We start from the raw sequence: 6,760 nt of genomic DNA, 5'->3' as shown, positions 1-6,760 counted from the left end.
TTGAATCATCCGATAAAATCGTAAGCCTTTAAGATGATTAAGCATTTTAGTCATATATGGCGATATTTTTACCGAGGGTAACCCTTTAATAAGTTTTAATTATACGTAAAGGCCTTACATTCTGAGTACGTACTTCGGACGTCTCCGAGCCATTTTGGGATGGACATAGCCTTTCATATTCGGGCACTACCTAATAAGTTTGGTGCCTCCGTGATTCGATAGCCCGGGCCATCCGATTTCATTATCGGACGACAGTCCCCGAGTCGGGGTAGCCCGTGGGCTTTAGGATCTCGGATCCGTTGTGAGGCATCGACGATGTGATATGCGTAGTAATAAAGTATGAGGAAAGCAAAGATTTCTTTCATTGTTTTATATGTAGGGTACATAATTGGAGGCGCATAAGTGTGATTTCCTGATAGGTCGTCTTATGTTTTAGAATCTAATTCTGCGCTATGAAGCCTTAAATACCTCATTTAGCATTCCTCGATTAGCGAACGCAGTCCGGGTATTTTTTCGGGAAAGCTTTTATGTTAAAACTGAGAAAATATGAAAAGTTTGCCTTAAAATCCATTTGAGTTGAATTCGGTCAATGTTTTGAGCAAATGGACTCGGATTCGTGTTTTAACGGTCCCGGTGGGTCCGTAATATGATTTGGGACTTGGGCGTATGCCCAGAATCGAATTCAGAAGTCCCTAACTCGAGTTATCACATTTTATTGAAATTTGAAAGTTAAAGGCTTAATGACTTTCAAATGTTTGACCAATGTTTGACTTTTTGGATATCGAGTTCGTATTTTGGTTCCGAAATCCGGTATAGGTCCAATACTATATTTATGACTTGTCTGTCAAATTTGGTGAGAAACGGAGTTGGTTTGACGTGATTCGGACGGTCCAATACTATATTTATGACTCCGGTTGTGAAAATAGAAGTTTCAAAACTTTCTTGAAAATTTCATTTGATTTTGGTGTTCGATTCATAGTTCTAGGTGATATTTTGGCGATTTGATCGCGCGATCAAGTTCGTATGATGTTTTTATACTTATTTACATGTTTGATTTGGAGCCCCGGGGGCTCGGGTGAGCTACGAAAAGGCTACAGAGTGGTTTGGACTTAGAAAACTTAGCTGGTTCTACAATTTCTGGTAAATGGTGTTTGATCAGTGTTCGCATTTGCGAACATTCCCCAATCCTGACAGGCTCACATTTGCAAGCAAATTCTTTGTATTTGCGAACAGTACCTTGGTGAGCATGAGCTTGCATTTGCGATCAAGAGGTCGCAATTGTGGGGAGGCCAGAGTTCGCATTTGCGAACAATACTTCGCATTTGCGAGGGGGGGCTGGGGCTGGCTTGGTCGCATTTGCGATCAATTTGGTCGCAAATGCGGAAGATCAATGTTTGCATTTGCGAACAAGTCATCGCAAATGCGATGAAAGCAGAGATGGGAGAACTTCGCTTTTGTGACTGTTTCTTCGCATTTGCGGGGCTCGCATTTGCGAACCCGGGTCGCTCTGATCAAAATGGGACTTAGACAAGATTTTGGTTCATTCTCTCAAATATTCAAAATAAGAAACCCTAGAGGCGATTTTTCAAAGAACCTTTCTTCCCCAAATCATTGGTAAGTGATTCTAATATAGTTTCTTTCAATCTTTCACTACATTTCCTAAGATTTCAACCAAAAATCTTCTGTTTTCATGGTGGAAATTGGGGGTTTTGGGTAGAATTAGGTATTTTTGTAAAATGGAGATTTAGATCTCAAATTGAGGTCGAATTCCAAAACAAATTACATAACCGGGATCGGGGGTGAATGGGTAATCGGGTTTTGGTCTGAATTTTGGGATTGGACCAAGCTGACCCGGGGGTTGACTTTTGTTGACTTTTTTAATAATGACCTAAATTGAATTCTTTACAATCGTGGTTAGTTCCTAAGTCTTAATTTGAATCATTTGGTTGATAATTTGCTAGATTATATTAGTTCGGAGGCTTGTTTGAAAGGCAAATCTATGATCGAGCTTTGAGTGGACTTTTGGAGCGAGGTAAGTGTCATGGTTAACCTTGACTTAAAGGATTAGGACTTGATTGTCTATTTTCTACATGTTTAGATCTTGGGTACAACGTATATGTGAGATGACGAGTACTTATGCGTTGTTATCGGGTTAAAACATGCGAGTGGGACTTGTTCCTTGTAGTTTATAGCTTACTTTGATCTTGTTATCCATGCTTAGACTTTTACTTACTAAATTGATCGTTCTTATCATGTTTATGGGCTTTTGTGATAATTGAGTATTGATTCCAAAGTTGAGAGTGGTATTGTGGAACCATTGTTGAAGTAAGGCTTGTTGTTGTTGATTCTATCTCCCTGCTATTATTTGTTCATTGTTATGTGGTAAGGGAGAGTGTTAATGCATGAAGGGTGATGTCGTGTCATATTGTGAGTGTTAATGCGCGAAGGGTGATACCATGTCATATTGTGAGTGTTAATGCACTAAGGGTGATGACGTGCCATATTATGAGAGTTAATGCACGAAGGGTATTGCCGTACTGTATCTATTGATTTATATTGTGAGACTGATAGTGAAAGCACGAAGGGTGATGCCGTGCAGTATCATTGTTTCATTGTGAGGTTGAGAGTAAAAGCACGAAGGGTGATGCCGTGCAAATTTTCTTTATTAGGTTTAATTTTTTTCACTGGTTAAAGGCATATTGATTGTTCTGTTTATCATATCCGCTGTATTTTTCGTATCTTGCATCCCCTTTAGCATGTCCCGCTCCCAATAGTACATGTTTAGTTGTTGTTGTTGTTGTTGTTTTATTGTACATATACTGTTATCTGCACAAGTTTATTATGTGGGTGTCTTGTCATAGCCTCGTCACTACTTCGTCGAGATTAGGCTCGACACTTACGAGTACATGGGGTCGGTTGTACTCATACTACACTCTACATTTCTTGTGCAGATTTTGGTACCGACCCTAGCTGATCGTGAGACTCGAAAGTCCGGACTTGCTTATCGGAGACTCAAGGTAGATCTGTTGGTGTCGGCAGACCTTGGAGTCCCTTCCTAGCTTCCTTATTTTATTGTTTCTTTTCATTCTGAACAGTTGTATTTTCTTTCAGACTCTGTTTGTAGTAAATTTTAGAAGCTCGTGAGTTGTGACTCCCGATCCGTATTTTATTAAATATGATGGGCTTTATGTTATTCCGCATTTCAGTTTTAGCATCTATTTAGCTTAATTGATTCTACTATTGAAATTGACTAAAAATTGGTTTAAAGAATCCTCTAACGTTGGCTTGCCTAGCAAGTGAAATATTAGGTGCCATCACGGTCCCGAAGGTAGGAATTTCGGGTCGTAACAATAAGCCTTGTGCCGTGGCTAGAGTGGGCTACCTGGGCAAAATTCGTTTGACCGTTTTTGACCCCTACAATGAATCCTAACCACCAAGCCTTGGCTTTTGACATATAAACTTTTCTCTTTCTAAAGACCTTGATCTAGGGGTAATGCTCCCCAGTATTTGAGGCCGAACTTATGAGGGCTCGGATACTATTGGTTTGGTGCAAATGATCATCAATCCTAGTTTAAGGCCGGTCTTCAAAACTAAGGTAGGACGTTTTACTATTTTTTGTTAAAAACCTTGCTGAAAACCCCACTTTGGGACAAAATCGGCTCAAGGGAAAAAGAGTACAACACGTGCTTTCAGACCTAATAGTCACGTTTGCCCTTGTCCAAGTACATGCATTAGTTAGTCCATAATATAACCAAATTTAAAAAGGAAATTGAGTTCGTACCTTAGCAGTAGTACCACTTTAAGTGTGCCACATTCCATTTGTTTGGTAGTTGTACACCATTTATCGATTCGAGTTTATACAATCCTTTGCCGATTATTCTGGTAACTCTATACGGTCCTTCCCAATTCGGGCCAAGTTTCCTATCGTTTGGGTTCCTGGTGTGTAGAGTTACCTTTCTTAACACCAAGTCTCCGACTTGAAAATGTCGAAGGTTGTCTCTTCAGTTGTAGTACCTCCCTACTCACTACTTTTGGGCGGCCAGGGCAGTTTCCCGCCTTTCGTCCAATAATTCCAGGCTCATGGTCATAGCCTCGCCTTTTGACTCTTCTGTAGCATACTGGAACCTGAGGCTCGGTTCCCCTACCTCGACTGGTATTAAGGCTTCCGCTCCATAGACTAGAGAGAATAGGGTCGCCCTGGTACTCGACTTCGAAGTCGTACGGTATGCCTACAAGACTTCGGGCAAGATTTCCTTCCACTTTCCCTTTGAATCGGTAAATCTCTTTTTCAGGTTTTGGAGTATAGTTTTGTTTGTCGATTCTGCTTGCCCGTTCCTCTAGCATGGTAAGGTGTTGATAATATCTTCTTAATCTTGTGGTCTTCGAAACACTTACTTACTTTGTTGCCGACGAATTGTTTTTCGTTGTCGCAAACAATCACGATCGGCTTCCTTCTCCCGGACCTTCTCGAACGCCTGAGCCTTGACCCATTTGGAAAAATAATCGGTCATGAGTAGTATGTATTGGGCCTTACCCGGCGCCCATTATAGAGAACCGACGATATCCATTTCCCACTTCATAAATGGCCATGGCGACAGGACCGGGTGAAGCATTTCTCCCGGTTGATGAATCATCGGGGCGTGTATTTGACATTCGTTGTATTTTCGTACGAAGTCTTTCGAATCCTTCTCCATTTTATTCCACCAGTAGATTGCTCTAATTATCTTCCGAACCAAGGATTTTGCCCCCGAATAGTTCCCGCAAGTGCCTCGTGGACTTCTCTCATTGCGTATTCGGTCTCTCCCGGACCTAAGCATCTAGCTAGTGGGCCGAAGAAGGACCTTTTGAACAATTTCTCTTCGACCAAACTAAACGTGACAGCTTTGGTGCGCAGGGCTTTCGATTCCTTAGGATCCAATGGCAATTTTCCTGTCTTCAGGTAGTCTATGTATTTGTTTCTCTGATCCCAAGTTAAACTCGTCGAGTTTACTTCGGCGTGACCTTTTTCTACCACCGAGTTCATCAGCTGCACCACTGCCCCTCAAGTTGGATTCATCGGAGTCTTCGGATGACCCCGAGTTGGCCAGTGCGTCGGCCTCACTGTTTTGATCACGAGGTACATGTTGTAGAGTCCATTCCTTGAATTGGTGTAAGGTTACCTACAATTTGTCCAAGTACCTCCGCATATGTTCCTCTTTTACTTCGAACATTCCGTTGACTTGATTTACAACAATGAGCGAGTCACATTTGTCTTCGATCACTTCGGCCTCGAGGCTCTTAGCCAGTTCTAGACCTGCAATCATAGCTTCATACTCGGCTTTATTGTTAGTAAATTTTGCAGTTCTAATAGACTTTCTAATTACGCTACCCGTAGGCAATTTTAACACGATATCGAGCCTGGACCCCTTCGTGTTGGAGGCTCTGTCTGTGAATAGGGTCCAGATCCAATTCCCTTTCGACTTCGGGTATCAAGGCCGCGTAAACTCGGTCACAAAGTCCACCAAAACGTGATACTTTATGGCAGTCCGGGGCTTGTACTCGATATCATACCCGATGATCTCTACGACCCATTTGGCAAGATGACCTGAGAGCTCGGGCTTATGCATGACATTCCTCAGCGGGTAAGAGGTCACAACACATATGGGGTGGCATTGAAAGTATGATTTTAGTTTCCTGAAAGCGCTTAATAAGGCGAGCGCTAACTTTTCTACGTGAGGATACCTTGTTTCTGTATCGCCTATGGTTCTACTAACATAATAAATAGGAAATTTTCTACCTTCTTCCTTACGGACTAGGACAACACTTACAACCACCTCAAAAATCTCCAAGTAAAGGTATAGTTGTTCGTTTGCCTTCGGAATGTGTAGCAATAGGGGGAATCGACAGGTATCGCTTGAGTTCCTCCAAAGCTTGCTCGCATTCCGGAGTCCAAGAAAAACTGTTCTTCTTTTTCAATTGTGAGAAGAACCGATGGCTCTTATCTGACGATCTCGATTTGAACCGGCCCAATGCGGCAATCCGCTTGGTCACTCTTTGAACTGCCTTGACGTTATCGACTACGGTGATGTCCTCTATGGCCTTTATTTTATCGGGGTTGATCTTTATCCCTCGATTAAATACCATGAACCTGAGAAACTTGCCCCAACCGACCCCGAATGCACACTTCCCTAGGTTTAGCTTCATCGTGCACTTCCTTAATATATTGAAGGTTTCCTGCAAATATTTCAAATGGTCCTATGCTCGCAAGGATTTGACCAACATATCGTCAATATAAACTTTCATTGATTTTTCTATTTGTTCTTCGAACATCTGATTTACTAGGCGTTGGTAGGTGGCACCGTCGTTCTTTAATCCGAACGACATTACGTTATAGAAGTAGGTGCCGGACTTTGTTATGAAATAAGTTTTTTCTTGATCTTCCGGGTCCATCCAAAGTTGGTTGTACCCGGAGTAGGCATCGAGAAAACTAAGTATCTCATTCCCGGCCGTCGCGTCGATCATTCGATTGATATTAGTCAAAGGGAAAGAATCCTTTGGATATGCTTTGTTTAGGTCCTTATAATCTACACACATCCTAGGTTTATTTTCTTTTTTAGGTACGACCACTACATTAGCTAACCAATCGGTGTATTTAACTTCCCGGATGGAACATATTTTTAGAAGTTTGGATACCTCATCCTTGACGAATACGTGTTTGATCTCGGATTATGGCCTTCACTTCTGCTTGATCGGATGGAACTTCAAATCTTGTGAGTGGTTA

Source organism: Nicotiana tabacum, chromosome 13 (genome assembly GCF_000715075.1).
Source record: "Nicotiana tabacum cultivar K326 chromosome 13, ASM71507v2, whole genome shotgun sequence".
NCBI lineage: Eukaryota > Viridiplantae > Streptophyta > Magnoliopsida > Solanales > Solanaceae > Nicotiana > Nicotiana tabacum.
Note: the sequence above shows the minus strand (reverse complement) of the source record.